This window comes from Miniopterus schreibersii (assembly GCF_964146895.1).
Source record: "Miniopterus schreibersii genome assembly, chromosome: 3".
Classification (NCBI taxonomy): domain Eukaryota; kingdom Metazoa; phylum Chordata; class Mammalia; order Chiroptera; family Miniopteridae; genus Miniopterus; species Miniopterus schreibersii.
The window spans coordinates 49,737,902-49,765,570 of record NC_138103.1 but is presented as its reverse complement, the minus strand read 5'-3'; positions in this window follow the sequence as shown (position 1 = coordinate 49,765,570).

Here is a 27,669-nt window from a genome sequence, read left to right as displayed (position 1 = left end):
TTTAATACATAGATGAAAAAGGAGACGTAAACTTGGAAGAGTAAAAACAGCATTTACCTGGATACTATTTATGAATAAACAGAGTAAGATTTTTTCCCCAATAAAAAGATAAAAAGCTGGAGCAAAGTAAAAGCTTTTAACTCCACATGCCCCACAAACTTCAAAGATTCAAAACCGGAACTTATTTATCAAAAGTCTTAAGGAATATTTGATGCTAGAAAAGACTCTGGTTAAGTTGAAATGTTGTTTCCTTCTTAGGCTTATAGGGTCTCATATCATGTATAATATATTAAACTTAATGAGCTCTTGAGGAAAAGAACAATGAATAAAAGACTTAAAAGATGTGGGAGAGCCCCTGATTATCTCAGTAAACAGACTACACTGTGAGTGGCTGTTCTCAACTCCAATGTACTTCTCTCAGTGTAAGGACCTCACCAGGAGGAGTAAAGATTTAAAGTTGCATAAGGCAGCTACTTGTCTGATGCTCAGAAAACCAATGATATAGAGCTATGCCCAAAAGTGTTTCTATTAGACGAGGTGCTGCAATATGTGAGGGAACTGAATAATCTTCCAGGGTAATACTTATTATATTTTAATGACACCTTTCCCATTTTAGAATTTAAATCATACATAAAATTTGATTCTACTCTGTTATATTAAATAATTCTAAAACCTATTGGAACTTCTTCCTACTGAATCTTCTCTCGTTCTAACCTTAGTTCTTTCAACTGACCCTTTAAAAGCTACCTGTGATCTTTCTAAAACGAGATTCAGATCATCTGTCTCCCCTGATTAAAATCTTTCCCAATGAAGTTTTATTACAAAGAGTAAATGCCAAGTTATTTAGTCTGGCATAAAAGTCTCCCCTTGACTTGTCCCCTAACTTGATTTTCATCTCATCGCACCAGTCATTCCAGACTCACCGAATGCTCCAGCCAAACTGAACAGCTTATAATTTGTTCTAGACAACAATTATTTATACATGTTCTTCTGTATGCCTGCAATAACTTCCCACCTTCTCTTCTGCCTACAACACTGTTACCTTTGAAAACTCAGCTCAGGTATTACCTTGCTTAAAAAGTCCTCCAACAAAATGGAATTTTTTCTCTTATCCGTGCTTCATTTATACTTTTGCATATTTGTATTCTAGCATTTTTAGTGCTGTACTATATAACTTTAGTAGACTGAATTTCTTAGAAGCAAGCACTGTTAACTTACTTTTCCAGTGCCTGGTACAATGCTTGATTCATTAAAGGTGCTCCATAAATTGTTTATAAATGAATCAGCAAAGTGCCATGGCATTAGCTTCTCGCTTTGCATTCCAGTGCCAGCTAAATCCCTTTACCATTTTCCTTTCCCCTAAATTCAGAGTATGTCTGCTTGCTCTCACTCTTGACTCAAGATTGTTCATAATTTCTCCCTGAAACCCAATCCCTGTCGAGGAGATTTACTGATTCCCTAGAACTAATTCTATTATTGTCTAGTCTTCTATACTTGTCATCTTTGGTTACAGTAATGAACCTTACGATCTAAGTGGCTCGCAACAACACAATGTGTTTCGCTCCCACAGTAAAGGAAAGCTGCAGATTGACCGCAGGGCTGCAGTGGACAGGAAGAGACCGACCCCCTCTCCTAACTGCAGGGTTTAGGCAGAAGGGCAACCCTCATCTGGAGTGTTCTGTTCTCTCCTAGATGAGCCAAGATAAAGAGACAATAAAGCAACTTCACAATAACACTCAAAGTTTCTGCTTAAATCTATTCAACATCCACTGGAGAAGCAAGTCTTCTCTCCTACTCTGGTGACAGGGCAGGGAAACATCCTGCTGCTCTGGCCCCTTTCCCCAAGGCTTTTTCTCTAGTCCAGGCGAGAGCCTATGGACAAGTCCCTTAAGCAAGCAGATATGCGATAGGGGAAAGAGCCCAGTCCTCCTTTCTGCATACGCACAAAAAATTCATGAACAGTTCTATTCCCACCCTACATTACTTTATCTTTGGAAAAGAGAACCACTAGTATACCCTCTCCCTTTCCCCGAAGGAAGAGAAAGGAACAGGTATTGACTTCTTTGAACTGTATACTCCATAAAAGTGATCTGTCTTACCTCCAAGTACTACTTCTTTGTTTCCCAAAGTTAAAAAAAAAAAAAAAGTTATCTTGGCTTATTTTACAACTGAGGCATCATCAACTCACTCCAAAAACGTTGGCCTTCTTTAAAACAGTCTTTGCTTTCATCAGGCATTTCCACTGCAATCTCTAAACAGTTTGGTCATTTAGGTGAACGGATAAGCTCTCCACTGGTGATTTATACCATACTGTTATGTGACAGTCACCTGAAGTAGAGACATTCTATAAATAATCAAATGTGAATTTAAATAGACATAGTGTATACCCTGGACATATATATTCTTTTGACAAAGGAGCTACTTTTCCAAAGTGTTTAAAATTTCTTTGGCTTCGTAAATTCCTCTTGTAATGTGGTTTCAAATGCAGGATCAAGTTTATCAATAACATGACTTTGGTGCAGTAGTTGCATATTCAGAGAAAAGTAATGATGCCATTGAAACAGCAATTAGAATTTACCGCTTCTCGGATGTTCCCACAAATTCTGTTATATGCAAAAGCTGCCAGGGAATCCCATGAAAAGGAAAACAATTAGTGGCTAGATGCATAATTATGATAGAATATGAGTCATGTCTCTATTCAGGAGTAGTAACATAAAGCATGTGTCAGGATTATAGAGCCATTTCAAATCAAGACGGGGACTAGGGCACAGAGAGCCATTCATCACTGCCATGATTTGCAGTAACAAATGAAGTGCCCAGAGGCCATGGTTTTAGAGACGCTCGGAACGGGCATAACAACAGATTTATAGTTACTCCTCTAACCTTTAAATCAGTGCTGATTACTAAAAGCTCTGTGGGAAGTACTTATAGCATATTCACAAAGCATTTAGGATTTTTTATAGCAAAAAAATCTGTGTACTTTCAAACTTAAACAATATTCAGAACCAAATTTAAATGAGAACATGTTCATGCATAACACAGTTATAGTAGTATATCCTAAAAATATTCTCCATGCACTAAGTTGTTTTACTTTCTAGTTTCCACTGGAATTAAATGCTGATCATTTCCCTGAACTGTAGCTCGTAAAAGCCAGCCTAGAAACCACTGTCAGCATATTTATTGCCCTATGATCTCTCACGAAAAATGGGTACACCCAGAAAATACGCATGTGGTAGCATTTCTGGTAGAACCAAGTAGAGTTTCGTATAAAACAAATAAATAAATCTACCAAATGAGACCACATGCCTGGGGAGTGCTCAGGAAAATCTTTATTCCATGTTATTTACCTTATTACCTACGTATGGGAGTACTCAGTATCACAACCTCCCAAACGCTCACCCTTGAAACCTGACAGCAGATCATGCAGGTCAAAGCAACATACACGGGTTATATGTTAAGAGTTTTCCCAGAGCCTGGGCTCATCGGCATTAATGCAGCTTTACCTAGTTCTTAGAAATACCTTTAAAGCCTGGGGAGGGGGTGTGAGGAGGGGGAGGGGGTCAATGGGCAGGGAGAGGGTGACATCTGTATAACTTTCAACAATAAAGAAAAGTTAAAAAGAAAAAAAAGAAGAGAGAGAGGGAAGGAAGGAAGGAAGGAAGGAAGGAAGGAAGGAAGGAAGGAAGGAAGGAAGGAAGGAAGGAAGGAAGGAAGGAAGGAAGGAAGGAAGGAAGGGAGGAAAAGACCTTTAAAAATATAGGCCCTTCGTTCAGTCTTCCACATGGGAAATTTTTCTTAGCATTTTCAATCATGGTTCTAATATGGTTCATTTAACAAACAAACTTTATTGATTTATAAGCAAGTGTCTAGTCTGTTTCCCCTCTTAGTTCTGTCAGTTTTTTATTAATAAATTTTGAAGTTCTGTTATTAGTGAATTTAGATTTGTATGTCTTCCTAAGAAATTGTCCCTTTTATCATTATGAAGTATCACACTTTATTGTAGGTAATACATTTTGTCTTAAAATCTAGTGTGTCTGGTAGTAATACAGTTATTCTAGCTTACTCAGACTTTCAGGGGGGAACTTCAGGTGGGAAAAGACATCAAGAATTTCCTGGGCTTCTGACTTGCCCTGGGCTCTAGTATATCCTACATACAGAGTGTTTTCTTACATGATGTTCTCCTGTAATGAATTGGTTTGAAGGAAGAGATAGTGAAGAAAGATGTTCTGTAGTGTTTTGTGGATATTTAGAGATAAATGCATGTTTTCCTTCCTTCTGATTACAACCAGAGTGTGCCAAGTAATTATCTGGACACAAGAAGAAACTGAAGTGGTGACTAAGAATGACGACCTAGGAAAGTTCTGTTATAGCATATTTATCTTCTAATTATCAGTTTCGAGATTTTAAATGAAATGAAAATACACAGAATAGTCACATATAAATCTCAAATAATTGCAAAGCATGGGTGGAGAGTGTGCTCTTTGTCTTTTTAATTCCCATAACTCTCTGGTGTCTGGAAGAGAAGCCAATATACTGTGTATTGAAAAAAATGTTTGGATTAGAAAATAAACCAAATTGAGCTACATACTGCTTTCATAAAGTGATCACTGCTTCAAGTACTTTAAACTAGGAACTTGACAAAAATGCCTGAATTCTATCATTATCAACTTCAGTTTCTATTGTCCTTGAAAAAAGCAGTATGACCACCCTCTGGTCACCTGTATGACTTTATATCTCCCTTATAATTGATTTTTCAATACTTTAAGCACGTCACCTCACTTCTGTATCTTTGACATTAAACATGGTGTTTCGATTGCAACAAGGTTTTGACAAACTATTGTTAAACATAAATGCATATGTTTTCTCATCCTATCCTTCCTAAGGTCCTCACAAAATGCTATTGCTTAAAATGATGTGCTGGACTACTGACCTTGGACAAACTAGAAAGTTTTTTTACTGGTTATATCTTATTTCATTTTAAAATCATTTTAGAAGTAAAATAGTCTGAAGTGTCACTTATGATTATTTTGAATGGTAATGTTCACGACCCTCTTCCAATCTCATTTAGGGAATGGGTCTTGCTGGATTCTATGTGGTAAAAGGAAAAAATGGAAAAAGTCCAGCACTACTTAAGGTATTAAAGATTTGTAAAACACTTCAGAACAAACTCAAATTAAGCATTCACCTAATGATAATTACCATTGCATATTTTTAAATGCTTGTATCACATTGAAGACTTAATGAAATCTCAGCAGGCAAAAGTTCTGCTTGTATAATTCCCCAAAAACCTTTTCTAACTATAAATATTCATCACATCACTGTATTTACTGACAAAACTTGTTTACCTCATACAAAAACATCTACATGATTTGTGTATATGTTGGACAATGGCTATAAAGTTTCGTGTATGCTAGATGAATCAGTTCTACAGATCTGTGTTTGCATATATCCAAACTAATCAAATTGTATACACTAGATATGCACAGATTTCTGTATATCAGTTATACCTCAATAGAGATGTTAAAAATAATTTGTATATTCCTGAAAATGTAAATACTTTTAGAAGGTATTTCATAAACAATTTATATAGCATTGTTAGAGACTCTGGTAAACTATAAATCATGGCATGTCACTGAACAGAACTCTAAAAATTAGCTCAATACTTTTAGAAATCTATCTAGCAGACTAAGAATTTTTTCTCTAATATTTTTCACATCTGTTCTGTTGTGCTTGAGTGTACATATATATGCACACACATCTACCTTAAATAGTTTGTACTACATGATTAACTTCCCCAATACCTCCACTTATAACACTACCATTGTATTATACAATAAATGAAATCACTGGAGCAATGAACAGAGAGCTGGAGCAATCAGGCTCATTAACATGGATCAATACACCAAATAATTTTCTTTCCAGAACACTTGTATTCAAGGGTGGGAAAAGGTGGGTGTACAGTTTTAAGTACACAAAACACAGTTTATTCTTGTATTATTATTACTGTATTATTTATTTGTATTATAACCGAAACCTACTTTTGCCCACCCCATATTTATTTCTAAACTCTCTGCCATGCCTCCTTGAGGAGGCAGGAAGGAAGAAAAAAGAAAGCTCTCTTTGACGTGTCCCTAGAGAAGAGCAGAGGTAGAAAAATGAGCTTGATGCTAAAACGGAATTAAAATCGTGAATAAGTGAATTTACAAATGCCTAACATTTAAAAGTTCATCTATAGGGAACAAGAGATTTGATTTGGAATTTGGGAGTTTTCAGCCAAGTACCTTTTGTGGGTTTACTGAGTAATTCTGCCCCTTGTCCAGTGTCTGGAGTCACTAATATGACTGTGTTGAGTGTGTGACTGGGGCAAGCTCAGTTATACATATATTTTCTCTCTCCTTCCCTCCCTCCCTCCACGACTTCTCTCTTCTCTTCCCGCACCGGCCCTTCCATGAGGCCTGTCTCTAGCAGGGCAGCCTGAACTTCCTTAGGGTATGGACACTGCATTTCACAGCCCTGCAGCACAACCAAGGTGAATGTTCAGTAATGTCCTCAAACTGATGTTTATATTATAAAATCCTGGTTTGTGTGGGGATTAACAGACTAATATTTAAAAACACATTGCATTTTCTAAAATACAAGCACAATGCCAATGTATGTCATGACATGGTAAGACATGTTATCTCATTTATTCTGATCCATCAAAAGTGTATTGGAGTGCCTATATTTTTAAATATTTTTATTGTGGTAAAATATATATAACATAAAATTTGCCATTTTTACTATTTTTAAGTGTACAATTCAGTGTCATTAATTACATTCACAATGATGTGTAACCATCACCATAATCTATTTCCAAAACTTTTCATCACCCCAAGTAGACACCCTGTAACCAAGTAAGCCATAACTGCACATTTCCTCCTACTCCCAGTCCCTGGTTACCTCTGATCTACTTTGTCTATGCTGTACTAGCCCGTTCTAAATATTTCATGTAACTGGAATCATATAATATGCGTCCTTCTGTGTCTATTTTGCTTCTCTTAGCATAATGTTTTCAAGGTTTTTCCACGTTGCAGCATGTAACAACATTTAATTCCTTTTTATGGATAAATAAAACTGTATTGTATATATTTACCACACTGTGTTTAACCACACTTTTTGGCTACTGTGAATAATGCTGCAATGAACATAGTATACATATAACTGAGTGCCTCTTTTCCTTTATTTTTTATTTAGTTATTTTTTAAATATATCTTTATTGATTTCAGAGAGAGGAAGAGAGGGAGAAAGAGGGATAGAAACATAAATGATGAGAGGGTCATTGATCGGCTGCCTTCGGCACACCCCTTGCTGTGGATCCAGCCCTCAACCTGGGCATGTGCCCTGACCGGGAATCAAACCATGATCTCCTGGATCATAGGTCAATTCTCAACCACTGAGCGATACTGGCTGGGCTCCTTTTGTATGTTTTTTAATTAAAAAAATTTTATTGCCATTTCAATTCTTTTGGGCATATATCTAGGAGTAGATTTTCTGGGTCATAGGGTAATTTTGTTTAAGTTTGGAAGTGGAGTGACTATTTTATACCACATACATGAGTAGGTACTAAAAACCCATTAATCTTTCCACTTAAACACATTTGAATATAAGTTTTGCATGTTTTGTTTTGTTTTTCATTTTAAAAATCTGTTTCCATTTTCATCCATACACATACACTCAGCCATAGATGTTTTCTGCTGTGCTTTGTTTTTTTACTTATTGCTTACTTATTTATGCATTTTATTATTCAGTTGAGAATCCATAAGTATATATTTTGTTTAATTTGACTCTTCTCACCCATCCCGCAAACTGGCTGGGGTGCTTACGATACCTTTTAACTCCATCCATTCCTAAAACTACACTGCCTTTTACCCCCTGCAACCTGTTGCATCTAGCCACATAAGCTTTAAAGAGTTTTGATACCCAAATTACCACACCTGAACTGAGGTCTCACATAACATGATAGCAATATTTTACTATTCCTTAAAGGAAGAGGAAGACTATTTTCAAAGTCAATTTTTAAATATTTACCAACTTTTAATTTTTCTATATTGCTCTCAAATAGCTGGAAGCCACTGCCACTTGCTTATTAATGAATGTGAGCAAATGAGTATCTGAAGAATAAAGCAGAAAACTCAAGAGAGAACCTACTCCTATTCTATATGTACTTATTTTTAGTGACGTGTGCTGAGTGCTTGTGTTTTTATAGAGACACATAATGTAGAGTAATTTGCCAATAACCCATTAAGTTTATATGTTAAAATGGAATCAAACCATGATTCACCCAGAGCTTCATGACTTCCAGCACTCTACACCTCAACATACCTCACAGCCTTGAACTTGGAATGTTAGAATCATTATGACTCTCAACGGCCTGGCAATTCATAAAATCAGGGAAAATGCCATCAGAGAATGATTGGAGAACAGGAAGGTGATGAATCAGCAGAGCAAGTCCATATGCCAAATGCAGAGTCACTCTCAGCCACCAAGACATTCAGGCAAATGTGTTATGGGCCAATAGATTTTTTTGGCTCTGTTACATCTAAAGAGACATCTTAATGAAAGGGAAATGATTAATGACCAGCCAAGCAAGACCTCTGCTAGGATTAATAAATGGGAAACCTCTATCACCAACCCCATCTAAGGAGGCACCGATCATAACTTGTCATCTTAATAACATTTTAATGCCAGCTCCAGATTCATTGCACTTTTATGGAAATTTAAATCATGCCCAAGTGTGGAACACCTCCAATAATGAGCATGAAAGTGCAAAGAGATTTTGATTAACATCAGCTACTGAAGAACTGGAAATGTTGCGTGGGGAGCTGAGGGGCTTCACAAACTCTTTGGGGCTCTTTTAATGACATAAGTTCAGTTACCATATTTACAGTATGTGTGTACATTAGGATTGTATCTTTGAATACTGCTTTTTTAACTAAGATTTAAGACAGAAAATTTTTTCTCACTATGAACAGTTCCTGTCACGGAGCATCCTAAGTAGCTTTATTCAGCAGTGCACTTCGCACAGATAGAGATTTTCTGTTCACAACTTTACTCCTACAGCTGCACAAAGTAGAAGACAGCACAGACCTTCTCAACTTGATAATAGAAGCCAAGAAAAAAGAGATTATGGTAGTCTCACTTCAGAAATCACATCGAACATGCGCATCATATAACCCCAGAATCTGGCCTCCAAATTATACGACTATCATTTGGGACACACATCAATATGGCATTCCCAAAAAAGTTACATCACACTGACACTTTGTGACAGTGGAAGTCATGAAAATCCTCAATGTCTGAAGAGCAACAATGTCAGGAAAGTACATGAGGCTTGTTGGCATCTCTGAAGCAGAATGGATACCATCCGCTCCACAGATGACAGAATCTAGGCAATAACTTAAGTGATATCTTTATAGCAGTAATACCTTTTTCCTTTTTTTTCAGCATAAATATATAGGAACCTTGTCAATACATTTTTAAAATTATACTTGAATTTATATTTAGGTAAGTATCAAATGAAAATATTATGGAATTAATTTTAAACTAAAATATTTCTAACTTCTAAGCCACTATTATTTACCTATAACACTTATGCATTATTAAGTAATTTACAGTGTCAATAAAAACACCAGACATGCTTTTATTGAGTGGAATAAATGTTGGGTGCAAGGGCACAAACCATCTCTTCCACTGCTCCAGCAATGCCATCATCACGACTTCAGCCCACACTCCAGCCACATGAAACCTCTTCTTCTCCTTAGTCACCTCTCATTAGTTATTGCATGCGTGTGTGAATCTACTTACTGATTTATTTTTTAAATTAAGCATATAAGTGTGCAAGCCAAAGGGCTAAAGGCAGAGATGACCAGTATCGTCATTTACAATGTGCAATCCAGATGAAATGTTTCCACATATTTCTGCACGTGCATTTTCCTTCCTTTGGCATATCTCCTTCCTTTCTCTCCTGTCTGAATTACCTCTGCTCTTCATGGTCATCCAGCTAATGTAGGGACCTTCTTTGAAGCCTTCCCTTATTCATCCTCCAAGAATACCAAATTTTCTCTCTTGAATACTCTCAGCACTCCTTTTACATGACTCTGTGCATATATTAGTAGGAAATATTTGTTTACATATCTACCTATCCCCCACCAGACTGTGAACTTCCTATGAATAGGAACCATGGCTAACTCATCACAGTGCTTGGAGTATAGTTAGTATTCAATACATCAGCTGGTTGGATGAATGAATGAACAAGAATAAAGAAGCTGCTTCCATTTACCATCTTTCCCCAAAATGTTTGGCATTTGTTCTGTATCTACATATGTTTTTCCTACCCATAGGAACATATTTAACTTATCTTGATGTGGAAAAACAACTTCTAAATTGTGAAAAAATATAACAAGGCAGAATTTACTATAGAAATAATAAGAAAAATTATAAGAAAATATCACCAAAATTTTAAGATAAATGATAAGTGAAAAAGTTGTCTTTATTAAATGTGACAAATATCTAACTTCACTATTAATCATAAAGTTAATCAATGAAATGTCAACTAAAACAAAGATAAAATCCACCTTCTGAAGAGAGATTTTTTTTTAATTCAATGCCAATGAAAATGTAGCTCATCCCACTTTGCTAATAGCAGCATGAGGTGTAATGACCCACAGTTACTTCTTTCCTTTCCAGACAAATGATATTGTCTACATTATACTAAGAAATACCCAGAGTATATAGTATATTGACATAAAGATTTCCAAAACAGTATTTACAGTTGCATAGGAGATCATGGGCATAGATTTCTGGGTGTCACAACTATAATTTAAATACTATATTGTTGATCATGGTGAAATATTACATATTATACAACAAACGACCACCAGAGAAGGGACAAATGGAAACAGACATTTCCCTTTTGTGTCATTTTTTTAAGACCTTTCAGAGAGAAAACAGATTCTGAGTGGCAATTTGAAATTCTCATATAAAGATAGTCATCTGGATGGCTTCACCTTTTACCTTATCAACAGCAATTCCCTAGGCCATCACTGATTGATTAATTGAGGCAACGCTGAGAAGCAGTGAGAATGCTAGTGGTAGGTGGGGTTCCCTGCCTGTCTGCATTTATGGATGGTTCCTGGCTCTGTGTAATCTCACTTTCAGTATCCAGAATGCTAACTCAAACTAGTCTTTTAGTGAATGACATATATATACTCAAATATAGAAATTCTCAAATATTATCACATTTAGTCTGTACAGCCTGGAAAACATTATCCCCATCTTACAGATAAGGAGACAGAGGCTTAGACAAATTAAAGATCTTCCCCATCAAAACACAGGTAGTAAATGATAGGACACAGATCAAAGCATTTCTTTCTGACTCCAAAGCCCCATTTCCTTCTACAGGACAATCTTGGCTTCGGGAGCTTCTAGACAGCAAGGCAATTTTAGTTTTGGGAGTTTCTGGAATGAAGAAGCTGCTGGAATAAAGGGGTTGAAGCAAGGAGTGCCACAGTAGAGCTGCCAAAGTCCAGTCAAAGACCCGCTATCTAGGAAGCACCCAGTAACAATGCTTTAAGAGGACACTGGTATTAATGGTCACCCATTTTTAGAAAGTACATAACTGTTCTCATTGCAGAGGCCTCGGCCACAATGTGCAGTGCTGCTGGACGCTGTGATCCTTCTGGTCCCACATTACCATTTGAAGATGTTGCAGTGGCCTCTCTATAAACACAGGGCAGCAGTTGCCCTTAGGACAACTTCTAGAAACTTCAAATGATTAAGGTTTTTGTATAATTATTACCTGTTTTTGCTTTTCCACTGGGAATAAGATCCAAAGGGTTCCTTAAACTGCCACTTTGGAATTTGCAGACCCCATCCTTTTTTTACTCAAAGGTTTAATAATATTTTGTATAGTAATATCAGTTTTTCAGAATAATCATTTTCAGATTTTTTTTTATTGAAGTACAATTTCTTGGTGATAAGATGCACAGAACTTAAATGTTTGGGATGATAAGTTTTGACAGCTATATCATACCTATGTAACCGCCACACGAAATAAAATATAAATCATTATTATCACCCTGGAAAGTTCCTGCTCCCATACTCCACCCCCTTCAAAATAAAACACTTTCTTATATCTATCACCACAGGTTAGTAGGGATTTGATTTCTTTTGCTCAGCAAAATATCTGTAAAATTTGTCCAAATGGTTGCATTCTCAGTAACATTTTAATCTTTTTCAAATTTTATTGGAGAAAGAAATGAACTTCATGTTGTTGCTCATAGAACAATAAATAATTTCTTTGGAAAGATCATATGTTATTTTTTTGAATGAACTAGAAGTATCTACATTTGACTAACTGGATATTTCCAAAGCACAGATACTGCTTTGGGAGCAACAGCATCCGTACAGGAATAATAAGCCAGTTACTGGCATCTATTGTGCTTATCAGACTAAAGTTTAAAAAACATTCAGACTTCACTAAATCCTTTAATTTAGGATATTCAGCCATGCACTTACTTTTCTAGTTTACAAGAAACCAGCGCTACTCTAATGCAACACTGAGTATTAATTTACCTCTGCCATAGGGAAACAGTGATCTTCAAAAGCATTACATTGTACCCATGCAGACACAATTTAAGGACTGAGTATAAGACCTGCAGAAAGATGTATTTCTCCCATCACTTGCTGCAGTAATCCACCCACAATTCCCAGTATAACATATGTATTTTTTAATACAAAGTATTAAGAAGCACAGAAAACTCCATTTCACTTAAATCAACCAAGGACGCTTTAAGACCTTGACTACCACTGTAGCATTGGCATAAGTAGCTGAAAATGCATTGGTGTGATAATGTAAAATATGTCAAGAGTTACAGAGAGGATCATCCCCTTGATATATGTTGTCCTTTAGGTATAAAACTATCAAGAGCAGGTTGATATAAAGCCCAGTGGCTGCTGTAAGGTATGCATACACTATTTCTCATTTTCAAAAGTAGCAAAATATATCCTAAAGCAAGTGCACCGTTAAGGATTTGGAGTTCAGCTCAGGCTTGAATTCTTTGTTGAGGGTCACAGTAGAGTCACAGTGTTTGACTGCAAAGGACCTTAGTATTATACTGATGACTAAACTGAGTGCTAAGACCGTGCTGCTGGTCAATGGCAAAGCCTATAGTTGAACCCTCATGATCCTAATCCTCTGCATTTGCCATGATGATATATTGCATTCCTCTGAAAATCCTTCTACAACTACTCATGCCTACAAAGCTTATGTTGACACTTACTCCTATTTCTTTTCAAATTGTAACAACGTTGTCCTAGGCTTTTTTTTTTTTTTTTCCAGTTAGAGGATTCTAAGTAAAACTCTTCCCAGAAGAAAACAAGACAGCATTTCTTGTTGAGCCCCAAACAATAAAATTGTAAACTCTATAGCCCATTATCATCCTTCTCAGTCCCCAGCCAAGGCTATTTCTGAGAATATAATCTTAAGGTGCAGAGAAGAAAAAAAGAGGGGCAGGGTCCGGGGAAGGATAGGGAATAGTGAGTTGAAAGAACTATCACTGGAGATGGTAAACTGTCCAATTGTCCCACCTGCCATTACCCTGGACCCAGAGACGGACTGGAGCCAGTGTGCTGAATGTCAACACCGACACTATAGAGCAAGGCCTTCTGCCCTACTGCTGCCAAAGCTAAAATCATGCTCCTGCTTTAATAGCATAAATAAAGTTCCTTACATATATGTGTCAGAGCCTCTGGGATTCCAGACGAGTCTAGAGAACGTACACAAGACCCCTGCCCCAATCCAGAGGCTCAATATCTTTCTGAATTTTTTTTTTTCTTTTTTGCCATCATGGTTATAGCGACCATCTCACAAAGGCTCATGTTTATTTATGTTCTCTTCTGCCTCTATGTGTTGTCAAAACCCTGACTTTTAACTAAGATCCCCAGTTTTTAAGGAACTCTGAGTTTACATCTCCAGTATACTATATACTTCTTAGACTGACAGTAATAGATTGTATCAGCTAGGAACTCAGAACAAATTCATGATTATGCCTCATTCCAGCAACACGACAAAGCTACTCACTTTGCCATTGGAAAATTCAACTTCAGCAAATTACTACATGCTCAACTGTGGATTCTATGATTCACCAAAACTACGGCTTATATACCTCACAAATACAACAGCTTTCCGAACCTTTATAGGGCAAGATGCTCTTTCTTTTTTTTCATTTTCTTTTTTTGGCAATGAAACTTCACTGCTTTCTTTCTTTTTAAAATATATCTTTATTGATTTCAGAGATAGGAAGGGAGAGGGAGAGAGAGAGAGAAACATCAATGATGAGAGAGTTATTGATGAGCTGCCTCCTGCACGCCCTGACTGGGGATGGAGCCCGCAACCCAGGCATGTGCCCTGACCGGGAATCAAACCGTGATCTTCTGGCTCATGGGTTGATGCTCAACCAGAGCCACGCTGGCTGGGCCAGGATGCTCTTTCAATCTGCTCCAAACAAAGCAGACATTGCCCTGCCAGCGTGGCTCAGCGGTTAAGCATCGACCTAGGATCCAGGCAATAGGGGTTCGATTCCCGGTCAGAGCACATGCCCGGGTTGCGGGCTCGATCCCCCGTCCGGAGCGTGCAGGAGGCAGCCGATCAATGCCTCTCTCATCATTGATGTTTCTCTCTCTCTCTCCCTCTCCCTTCCTCTCTCTGATATTAAAAAAAATAGCAACAACAAAGCAGACATTTATTGTCTACTCCAGGGCCAGAGCTAGAGCCAGGAATTACCATACAAAGTCACAAGTAAAGAGGCAAACCAAATCTGTTGAAACGATCTAAGGATACAAAACAACTAAACAAACAAATCAAAACCCAGACTCATAGACACAGAATTGAATTGGCTCATAGATACAGAAAAGAGATCGGTGGTTGCCAGAGGGAAGGGGGGACTGGGGGTGGTTAACTGATTGAAGAGGAACAAGGGGTACAAATTTCCAGTCTTAAAACAAGTCCTGAGGATACAATGTCCGGCACGGGGGATGCAGTCAATAATATTGTATTAACTTTGTATGGACACAGATGGTAACTAGACTTACTGTGGTAATCATTTTGCAATATGTCCAAAGGTCAAATCACTGTGTTGCACATTATGAAACTAGTATAGTTTGTGTCCATTATTTTGCAATGAGAACAGGTGTCGTATGCATCTGTGTATTTATGGCTCTTTAATTCAGTTGTGGAAGAGAATCAGTTTAATACTATATGCTTTTTGCCCAACGTGCTTGGAAGAAAGTTATTCAGCTATTCTTTTAAATTTGTCAAGGTTTCAATGTATAAAAAACTGGAAGGATTCGTCTTTAAAATATTTTTTAAAATAAGAAACATTAGGTTCATTTTTAAACTAACTTAAATAGCTGCTTACCAATTATTTAAAGTTATTGGAAACACACTAATGATACCAGGAAGAACTGCGATATGCATGAAGACATTTATTAGCCATTTACCATTATTCCAGTTTGTGCTCTACTCTGATCTCTTCAGGTTTAATGGCCTTCTGCTGCCCTGATAGGAATGTATCCAATTGTACAGCCACAGAATGTGTCTCAGGTCATTAAAGAGAGAAGCCCTTACTCTAGCAAGTTTTTGTGTGTTCTCTACTCCATTTCAAGAAAAGCTAAAGAATATGCATAAACACAATTTTGTTCATATGGGAGCTTTTTTATTATTGTTATTAAGGTCTCCAGTTATAACCTCTTTAGGCTCTATGGTCTTTAAAAAAAAATCTCTTCTGCAATTTGTGTGTTATTGTTATAACAAGTTGAAAATAAATCATGACACAATGTGTAATCTCCCTTCTGTTAATTAAAAAACAAAACAGTTTTATCAAAATAGCTCTTCTCTGAAAAAAAAACTCATCCAATATTTATACTAATTATCCTTTGCTTCTTTTAAAACTAGAGATAATCACATGTAATAAAGAACAAAAAAAGTTTACATTTTCCCATTTTTATTTCTTATGCTTATGTTTTTAAATTATTTCAAAATGTTACAATAAAATTTTATTTACAGCAGGGGAAATAGGAGAAACCTTGAAGGAAGAAGTAATTTTTAAGTGTAGGTAAAGGCTGAGTAGGATTTCAGCAGATAGAGATGAGGAAACTACAGAAAACAGCTTTTAAAAAGATGATTATGATGAGTTGCTATTTACTGATTGTCTACTTTGTTCCAGTATTGCTGTTTGCTTGTCCCCTATAATTTCATTATAGTTACATTTTTCGAACACAAAAGTTAGGCAAAATTATATCTATTTTACTAATTTGGAAACTAAGGCTATGATATAAGAAACTACTAGAGGATCACCAATCATGTATCTGAATTGTACATATAATATGCAAAGATTTAATCCAGGTCTACTTAACTTTAACATTAACTCCTGACTCTCCTTGAGAGAAGAAAATCCTTTGAAAAACTGAATGTGTCCAGTTTACAAATCATTGTTCAGGATGCTACTGCAGATATTCAAAGAGATCAAACTCTGTCCTTTGGTGTTTCTGTGGCCTCTGAAATTTTAATCACTTTTTGAAAACCCAGCCTCAGGGGAGAGATGATATATTACCCTGCATTTTAAAAGTGTTCTGAATTATGGAATCAACAGAGATCATGGAATTTAAATCATAGGTCTTTGTCATTTAAAAAAAAAAAAAAGATGATTTTCTATATGAAAAGGAGGCTATAAACTGTTTTGATAAGTATGATACTAAAATATCAATTGACCTCCACATACTACTTTAGGTAAAGTATTAGAATATATATCAGATCTACTCAAAAAATTAAAATAAGATGTCAGGCCTTCCTAGGGCTACTCAGTGTTTGGTATAGTTGTTTCACAAAATGCAGATATTGCTGGGCTTTATCATTGCCCACTCAGGAATATACTCTATGGTTCTGAACGCACCAATGGGAGGCATTTTCTAAACTGTAACGTATAAAGTTATTCACAACAAGCACAATGCCGCAGCTATGGCCTATGGGGTATGCTCGTTGACTACCTAAGGAACCACCTGTACAAATCAGGTCTCTCAGACTGAAAGTTTGCACCTGAAGGCCACCTAAAAGTGTTCCTTAGTCACAAATTGGTCTGGGACATCAACAATTCAACTTTATATTACTTGTTTAAATTATGAGCCCAGGAATCTTGGATGTTTAAAAAGAACACTTACCACTGTAAATGGATATCATTAATGAAAATAATTATTTACAGGGGAGGTAGAGGGAGTATAGGGAGGATTAATGGTGCTGGAAGGAGACTTGACTTGGGGTGGTAAACACACAATACAATATGCAGATGATGTGCTGCAGAGCTGTGCACCTGGAACCTGTATAACTTTGTCAACTAGTGTCACCCCAATAAATTCAATAAATAAAAAGAAAATAATAATTAACCACTCCACTTGTGCTCTCTCTCTTTCCACCTCTCTCTTCCTCCGTCTTTCTTTTTCTCAAGCACAAACACATACTTCCAGAGGTATGTGTTTCTAAATGACCAAGAAAAGAAACTCTGATCCCTGGGCACCCAGGGTTCAAATAGCTCATTTTCAGAGGTTAAATAATTGACACCATTTAGTAAGCTGCTACATCCAAGTTTCAAATGGTACCTTCAGATTCAAAGAAGCAACAAGTCAACAAAATACGGACTTTCTTCCAAAGATTCAGTGAGTACTGCAGTAAACCCTTAGGTGATGGCTGAGCTACACAAATACGACATCCCTGAGGCTAACCTGATTGTGTAACACGGGAGTTTCAGAAACCACTAACAAGATCAGGGGGAAATTGATGATGTAATCTAGAAAAATAAAATAACTTCCATCTTTAAGTGACTGCTTTTTAATAATTTGGCAAGAGTACTGTCAAGACCTTAAATGGATTAGATAACATTTCTGTCTTGCTTCCTTATTTCATGACAAGTCTCCAATGATTAAATCTAAATAACAGTCGGAGATGGACATGTCATTGGTATCTAATGAGGCCTAAAAAATAAAAATGTTCTTTTATCTAGAGCTAAATTTGTCATTTATAATAATCATCTTACTATAAAAAATATTTTCAAATGAGATTTTTAATAATTTTCCATAGTCCATTGTTGTCATAAAATATTTTAATTACTCTAGAACATAATATGAATGTAAAATAGTGTCATGATTTCTGGGAACTTACTACCTTGAATCTCAATTCAGTGTGTAAAATTTAATTTTTTTCATATTAAATGATATCTGAAAAATCTTTGACCAATATTACTAATTTAATTGGCCTCATGGTTTGTACCAATCTCTTCATTATGGAAAGAATAACAACATATGAAATGTAAATTGCAAATAAAACTGTCCAAAGTTTTTTATTTTATTTTAAAATAATCTGAAACTTAACAGAAAATTTGTAAGAAAACCTCAAAAATGTTTATATTGAGTGTGAGCCGTTGACACGATGCTACTCCTCCACAAATACATTAGTGTGTGTTCCTTACAAATGAAGACAGCCTTCTACATAAACCAATATGGAAACTGGAAAAAGGAAATTAACATACATTCCTGATTCTCTGTCCTTTATTTTGCATCCTATCCAGAGTCTCAGGATTTAAACTTCTTTCATTATTGATAATGTTCACTTTGATCAATAATTAAAGTAGTGTTTGCCAGGCTTCTCCACTAAGAAGTCACATTTCCCTTTTGAAATTGGTAAGTACTTTGTTGGGAGTTATTTTGAGACTCTGTAAAAATCCCATTCCTAATCCAAAATTCAATTTATTTGTTTTTAGCAGTATGAACGAACATAGGATACCTGTGTCATGATCCATTACTATCATTATTTGAGACTCAAATTTTTCCAAATTTGACCCTTGGAAACCCCATTAAAGGCTGGCTCCTATGTACTTCCAACATATACCCACTATTTTTTAACACTTCCTTACTTTATGGTGCAAAAAAAGTTCCAGTCTCATCTGGTACATTCTCTGTCCCAGCCCTGGCATTTCTTTATGGAACCCTAGCTCTTCAGAGGAGAAATCAAGAGCACAGTGTTGATAACTGCTATTATTTCCATAACCCATCTTATGGGCTACTATTGTCATTACTTTCATATATGCTGTAACACCAAAGTGCATTGCTACCTACTTTTTTAAGTACTTACTCCCTTCAGAGCAAAAAATTTATATCATTGCCAACAGCTGGTATTGTCAGATTTTTGGATTTCTGCCATAGAAATAAGTGTGTAATGATATCTCACTGCTGTTTTAATTTGAATTTCTCTAATGATAAATAATCTTGAGCCTCTTTTAATAAATATAGTATTTACCATACATATGTGTTCTTTGAAGTGTGTTAAAACCCTTTGCCCATTTCTTTAAATAGTGCTGTTCACTTTCTTACTTTTGAGTTTTAAGAATTCTTAACATATTCTGGTGATGAAGCCTTTAACAGAGGTGATTTACAAATCTTCATAGTCTGCCGCCTGTCACTTCAATCTCGGTGTCTTTTCCAGAGCAAAAGTTTTTAATATTGATACCGTCCAATTACTTTTCCTCTCCCAGGGTAACACATTTTGGTTTCGTGTCTAAAATGGATCTTCTGCTGTGTCCCGGGGCCCCTGGGTGTGCTGCTCTTCCCTCAGTGACTAAGACTTTCATTTCCTAAGGAAGTGGGGGCCCTCCAGCCTTTCCCACTGCGCTGGCTACCCTTCTCCCCGACTCTACCCTGGAGACTCGGCCTTCCCCTGTCCTCCACTCCACCTCCAGCCTTTCTTGGGAGCACACATTAGAAGCTCCTGAGAATGAGTGCAAATTCCCCTTTTGTCTGCGCAGTGAGGGGGGGTTCTCCCCGCACCACAGTCCACATTCAGCCTTTCACATTCGTTACAAAGTTTAACTGCACCTTGCATGCTCCTGGGAGTCCAGCACCTCACCCTCCCACAGGGTGCGCAGTTGAGACTGTGGTGTAAGGTACAGGACTGTCTTGGCTTCTACATCCTTAGAGGGACCTGTTTTTCATTAGACAGCTGGCAACTTGCTTGTCTTATGACTTCAGCTCTCTTGTGGATACAAAAAAGTTACAATTATTTAGTTTATTTCATTTGTCCTTGTGTTTGGTTGACAGTGACACATCTTTTCCAGTTTTCTATATCCCAGGCAGAAGCAGAACTCTGGGTAATCTTTTAAATTGTTTCTGCATTAAAAACTCAAGAGGCTCTGAGCTGACATTTTTCCAAAATAAGAACTTGATCGTGAATTCCTCAAATGCTGAACCAAACTTGCTATGTGTGCATTTGTGTGTGTGTGTGCACACACAGGAAAGTGAAAAGAGGTAAGTTCCATTTTATTCTAATAAGTAAAGTTACAAAGAAGTTAATGAAGATTTCCAAAAACTCTAAAGTGTGACACAATTTATTACACAATTTAGCCTAATTTCATAGTTGATTTATACACTGGCATTTTATAGTAGATGCCAGGGAACATAATGAGATATAAAATTGCAGACTGCATAAAGCCTGTAAAGAAGACAAGAATATATATCAAACGGCAGTTACCGTTCAAGGAGATTGCCGATTACCTGTCCTTTACCCTGGATCATCCAAGACCGCTCTCAAACAGCCTGAGACTACAGTCGAGGGATCCCATCTCTGCTGTCTCCATGGGCTGAATGAACAAATATCAGTACTTTATGAATTTGGCTCTTCAAATAGTTCATAGTGCTTTTGGTATTTTAACCTCATAATATAAATTTTATAGCTTTGCTCAAGCCAACTACCAAAATGCTTCCCTCCAGAAACAAATTTTGTAAAAACTGGCCCCAGGCCCCTAAAGAAATCAAAAGGAACAAAATGATGGTGTCATCTTCACTGAAAATGCAGCCGAGGATACCATCAGCACAGCACTGGCTCGGGACAGCAGGCCCGCGACAGGGCCACTGCAAAGCACTGATGTGCCCCTTAGCAACCCCGCTGAAAGAGGCTGAGCTCAGGGCAGGGAGGGGAAGGGCGGTGGTGGGAGGCCCCACAGCGCGGAGAGCACGCTCACGGTGTCTGGTCGCTCATCACTCAGGCGAATGGGACCCACGCCACGCTTACAGCGGCTGCTTAGGGTAATACATTGCTTTGGCTAAAATAAGTTTTTCATCAGATCTATTCTGGGAACTTACAACTCTTCACTCGGAACATCTCCAGGTTTGGTGGGAAATGCAAGAAAAAGAAACATCCTACCTAGTCACCAATAACTTTAAACTGAAAAAGACACGAACACATGGAAAGTATTCTGATTTTTTTAGGGTTACCCTCTAAAAAATGTACCCAGCAATGTATCCAGGATGACACGGATCCATGCACAGCGCTCTTGCCAAATTCACAGAAAATAGAATTTCATGTTTTACCCTCTTAAATTACATCTACAGAGTTCACGAAATTTGCCATCTTGTTTGTCTCCTTTAGTTCCTGTCAATCCTGTGCCTCTCCCTCAAGAAGAATGAAAATTTCTCTTTTTGTCTAAGTCTATTATCTTTTCTGAACTTTCCCACATTTCAAACCCTCTTTACAGCCCATCAGTAAACCCATCACTAACCCCTAAACTTACCTTTCCTCGCCAGGTGTACACTCCCCTTTCCGCTACTGTCTTCTTCCGTTTTATTCCTTTTCAGAAAGAAAAGAACTTTTTTTCCTGCCACGGCCACAGGTTCTCATTTGTCTACCCCTTTCGCATATCTACCCAAAGATCCTGATGTTTGAAATCGGAATGAAGCACTGTCTGTGTCATTGCTGGGTCAGTCCTAATGAACACTTCCCTAGAAGTCAGAGCTAAGCACCAGCAGGGGAAGGTAGGAGCTGTGGACACCAAGACCCAGTGACTCAGTTTACTCTGGCTGAGCAATAGGTACTAGTCATTTTTCACTCAAACCAAACGATTTCAACCTGTTTATTATATTACTAATGAAATAAAATTATTCAGAAAGCATGGTATTGACTGGTTAGGCTCTCGTGGCTTCAAATTCAACATGCAGAAAATCCTTTGCCACTATTATAACTGGACCAGGATGCCGCTTTATTTGTCTACCAAACCTGCCTTTAAACACACTCTGTTCAACTCTGTTACCATTTCCCTGGTCACATTTCAAATATATCACATGACTTTTGAGTCATTTTAAGGAATCAAAATCCATATTCAACAAGAGGTACATTCAGGTACTAAAAACATTCATTCTAAATCAAAACTTCACTCTCACTTTCAATCCAAAGGTTTCCTCACCCAATACACACCTGTACCATTACTCGGGATCTACAGTGGGAGAGGCAAAACATGTTCTTTCGTTTTTACTCTACTTCTTTCCCCAGTCATTTTCTGGGTTTTCTAGAGCCTGTGAGAAGTTTAGAGAAACAGGGTGAAATTTTATATTTGCATTTCTCTCTCCCTGCCTCACGTTGGCTGACTTCCAATGTCCCTCTGTTTGGCAGGCATACAAATCTAGGCTTTTGTGTAGCACAGATAGTGTTCCTTGGAGGCCCTGGGAGGACTCGGCCTTTCACATTTCCTAAATATGGGCTATTATCCTTGGACTACCGTCTTATAATTCATCCCTACTCAATTCATACTCCCAAAGTATTCAATACAACCTCTTACTTTTGATTCTCCCTGACCCAGCATGCTAAGCTATTGCTTTTAATTTACTATCTTGGCCAGTGAGAGTGGAGGGCAGAGGCAGTCCTTTCCCACTTTGTCATCAGATTCCAGTAGCTTTTCTTATGGCATTTCTTTGTTTATTAATGTTTGTGATTCTCCCATGTTAAAAAATAAAAAGTGTACTAAAGATAAACACCAGCATAAACACTGAAGACCAAATACTAACATAATCTAAAGAATTAAAAATTAGTCATTCTGGGATATATCACTGCAGTAAATATCTGCACAGTTGACCAGACTCAGCCTCCTTTCTTGTCTTATGAAAGCATTATATTAATGTCTGTTTGCAAGACATCTAGAAATAAGACTGAAGTCTCCAACTCCTTTTCATCTAAATCTATTACTGCCCGGCCGATGTGGCTCGGCAGTTGATCATCAACTCAGGATCCAGGAGATCGAGGGTAGATTCCCAGTCAGGCAGGGCACATGCCCAGGTTGCAAGCTTGATCCCCAGCAGGGGGCATGCAGGAGGCATCAGATCAATGACTCTCTCATCATTAATGTTTCTCTCCCTTCTTCTCTCTGAAATATATATATATATTTTTAAATCTATTCTTCCAGTATACTGAGAATGCTAAAAATGTCAAAAAGTTAATTTTTGACAATATCGAATATAAATACACAGCCACAAATTCCCCTTACCTAGGTCAATTTACTCTGCTTGTCTTTTTACATCTTTTATTTTGTAACGAACTATGAACCTGAATGTCAGTTCTGTTCAGAATAATGAATTTAAAATTGCCAGTGACAGAAGCTCCTTATTGTCTGTTTATAAAGGAAAAGGCAATAGAGCGCAGTGGATCTTACAGACCTGACGTGGAAGCTTCTCATCATTGCAGATCTAAAACACTGTAGAAAGCAAAAACGCCAAATAATTAACACACAGGCTAACATAGGCCACAGCAAGAGGAAGCAAAGTCTATGCATATAATTTTTTTCTACTTAAAGACTTCTCTGCACATGCTCGAGTTTGCCTAAAGTGCCATACGTCACAGAACTAGATAAGTACACACAAATTCCATTTGCATAGTCCACTGGATACACTGCTAACAAATACTTGGCTTTGTATACCCTATTTGTTTATAACATACCAGCCCCCTTCAAAGAGAAGGCCGTCTTGGGGAAGGGGAAGCGGCCTAAGGCTGCCCAGGGAAGAGCTAGCATAGGGGAAAGTGGAGAGGACTAATTTTCCTCCCTACCTGTACCGTCCCCTATGGGCGAGGACAAGTTGAAACAAGCATTATATAGAGTTTTGAAAAACTAAACACATGCACACAGACACAGAAGATTCCTGGCATTCTCTACGCCATTCTCCCAGTTAACTGTCCACACTTCTGCACTGTGTCTCATTGCTACACGGTGAGGACCTGAATAGAAAACATCCTAGACCCACCTGCAGGCCTTCTGCCCTTCTATCAGGTTGGACCAACTGAGAGTCCAGCTGGATACTGGAGGGAAGGATAGGGCAGAGGGATAGAAGGGCAGTGGTGGTGTTCACTCTCCAGTTCCCTCCACGGGGGTCCCCTGGGGTTGACAATATCCTCCACCCCAACTGAAGGTCACAGCTTCTCTCAAGGTGGCTCCTTCCCACAGACTGTCTTCCTCCAAGTTGTAGAAACCACTCCCTTCCCTTGTTTCTTCAGGTCAAGAGTGATAACAGCTGCTACTGGCCCCAGGATACAACCTTCCACCACTTCTTTTTTAAAACATGCTCCTTATTAAACCGTTCTTGAATTATGCAATTTAGAGTGTGTCTTTGTTTCCTTCTGGAACCATGACTGATAGACAGGAGTGTGGACAATATACCAGCTTCATTCTCCACTATGCACTGAGTAGCTTGCATAATGCATGACAAGGGCTCATAATAAACATTTAATTCAAAAAAGGAGAGAGGGAGGGAGGGAAGCAGGGAGGGAGGGAGTCTGCCTACAGGACAGATTTGTGTTCCTTCCTTTAGTGATTATTTGGGAGGGGCATTAGTCTCTGCCTCAGGTCTCCCCTCCTACACCTCAATTGGACTCTTAAAAAAGCTTTAACTGCTTTATCCCTTTTGATTTTAGATGTCCTACAATTCATTTTCTCTATAGCACTCAGGCTGATTTCTCTAAAAATGCATGTCGCACCCCCACACACACACCCCCACCCCCGTCCCCAACTCCCAAACTCCTCACAGGCTTATAGATCAAGCCCAAACTCTTGAATGTGGCACATAAAATTTGCCATCTCTAGTTTCTAACATACTCTTTAGACTCATCTATCATTCTGACAACTCAAATATCCTAAAGACTCTTCACTCTGACAATAATCTGGCATGTCTCCTCCAAAACAAAGAACTTTCGGCAGAATGGAGACATGTTCTTAGGTCCAATACATTCTGGCAGCATATACAGAGAGAAAATATTCTAAAAGTAGATTAATAAGATATTCATCGAATGACCAAGTTCAAAACTCCTTGTCTTTACACTTTACATATAATTGTTCCCGGTTTTATATTCCCTATAGAAATCTGGCATTTGATATTTTTAGGTATTATTAAAGTTTGGAATCGATCAGAGATTTTGTTTTTATTGCTTCAACATAAAGTGATTGGCTAACATGATTGAAAAGGGAATTGATTAGGAGATTGTCAGGTAAATCAAAGATCAGTGCCAATAAAATGGGTAAAATGACGAAAGCAGGGGCTCTGCTAAGGTGGAGAATGGTGATGTCGCTAAATGTCCTCACGCAGGAGGCACCACTGGAATGCAGGAACTCCAATTTTTTTTTTCTCTTTTTCCTGTCCATGAATTATGTAAAGAGCATCAGGATATATATACACCTAAGATTTTGCCAGTGGGGGAGGCAGAGTTTTCTAAAGGGAAATCGAGTGCCGTTAGGAACAGCGTGGAGCCTGGATGCTGAGGTGGGGATGCAAAGCCACGATGTGAAACAGCAAATGTTCGCTGACATTAGATTGTCGATTTTAAAACTTAGGAAATGAAAAAAAGTACATATATTAGTGAATAAGAGAGAGAATGATGGGCTTTAAAATGTAGGCCATAGAAATAAAGTAAGTATGACGGACTAACAGAGAATAACTTAAAAATGTGTTTTGCATCACAATATCCCATTAATCTGTATCTAAGTTACTGTATCAAACTAAAAGTAAAAACTCTGTTGAATATTTAAATTTATTATTAATGATTTGCTTGTGATATAAACTAGACAGTTTAACCTTTCGAAGGATTTTTCTTCGACTGAAATATTTTAAGACTCCTTTTCTCTTTTTCCCCTCTGAGAACCTGAGTCAGTGGAGGAACACGGCTAATCCAAGGGGAAGCTCAATGCAGTAAACAGATTTGATACACCAAAGAAACATCACATTATAGGAACTGTTCGGAAAAGCAATCAATCAATAGAGTAGGATGCACTATTCTGTGTTGTTCCTATCGTGATGTGCAAACTAAACACCATGCTTTTTGTTGCCATTTCATTTAGCTTGCAGAACATAATTATAGAATTATCGGCTGTCTACCCAGGATGGATGTCTAAGCTCAAAAGAAGCCGATCACATACGGCCTGTCCCATTTGTTTTGGTCTCCTTTCATATCAATTGCCATGACTGCCAGTTTGACAAAATTTTAGCACAAAGATTATAAGATTATACCTGGTTATATATCACCCATGGAAGGAAAATTCAATGTTTCTCAGCTCTATTACACTATCCTTTTTCCATCTGCCTTCAATATTTATAGCCTTTTAAGGAAAGGAGGCATCAAAGTGATAAGGCCCCATCAGTAAAGATAAAATAAAGCAGCTACATATTTTCATGCAGGAGCTCCTCATCTATTGGTTACATTTAGGACTCTCTTCGTTATAAACCATCTCACACAAACTTAAGTCAAAAGGCAATTGTTTAGTGCAGTGATTTTCAACCAGTGTGCAGCCAGAATTTTTAAAACATATGCAATACCTGAGCATTTAGTCGCACTTGAAATAGCAAGTCCTTCCCTAAGGAGGGCTCTGGGTGGCTCAAACTCCCATCCACACAGACCCCTGGGCACCACTGAGATCCACCTCTGCACTGAAGTTCAGGAAACAGCACCTTCAGGAATCTAGTAACCCTTATTTCTCCAGAGAAATGAGAAAATAGAAATTGCTGCCCAGTCCACTGCTGATACTGGTTTTCACTGTCCTCCACGACCCATGCTAGATTTCCCTGACTCTCTGCTACCACCTCGGCTGGTCTCAGGGGCTTATTTGATGACATGACCCAAACTCTCATCCCAGGGGGGACTGCACCTCAAGTCAGGATGCCATTTTCAGGCTGGTGCTGCTATTACTGTTCATTTACAGTAAAAAGGGGCAGCAGGAGTGTATTAGTCTACTTGGGCTGACTTAACAGAATAACACAAACTCAGTGGCTTAAACAACAGGAATTTTTCTCACCACTCTGGAAGTCTGAAATCAAGATCCAGCGGGGTTGGTTCATGGGAAAGCCTCGCTCCCAGGCTTGCACATGGCCTTTCCTCCACTCGTGCAGAGAGAGCACTATGGCATCTCTCCTCTTATAAGGATGCCGCTCTTACTGCACCGGGGATCCTCTTTATGACCTCCTAATTACCTCTTTAAGTGCCCTATCTCCAAATGAAGCCATATTGGACACTAGGGCTTCAACATACTAATTTGGAGGAGACAATTCCATCCATAACAAGGGACACCTAGCATGCCTAAGGACTTCACCTTGGTTCCTGAAGTAGTGCCCAGCCCCAGCAGTGGGTCGGAACTCCTGAATCCTCCTGGTCAGGAGGAGTTACTCCTGCCCAGATGGCATCTGCACTGTTAGTCTCTGAACACAAAAAAGTGCCCAGCTGGCTGATGTAAACTGTAATCCAATAGGACCCTGGTAGAGTACGCTCACGTTGGAGACCAGTATATTTAA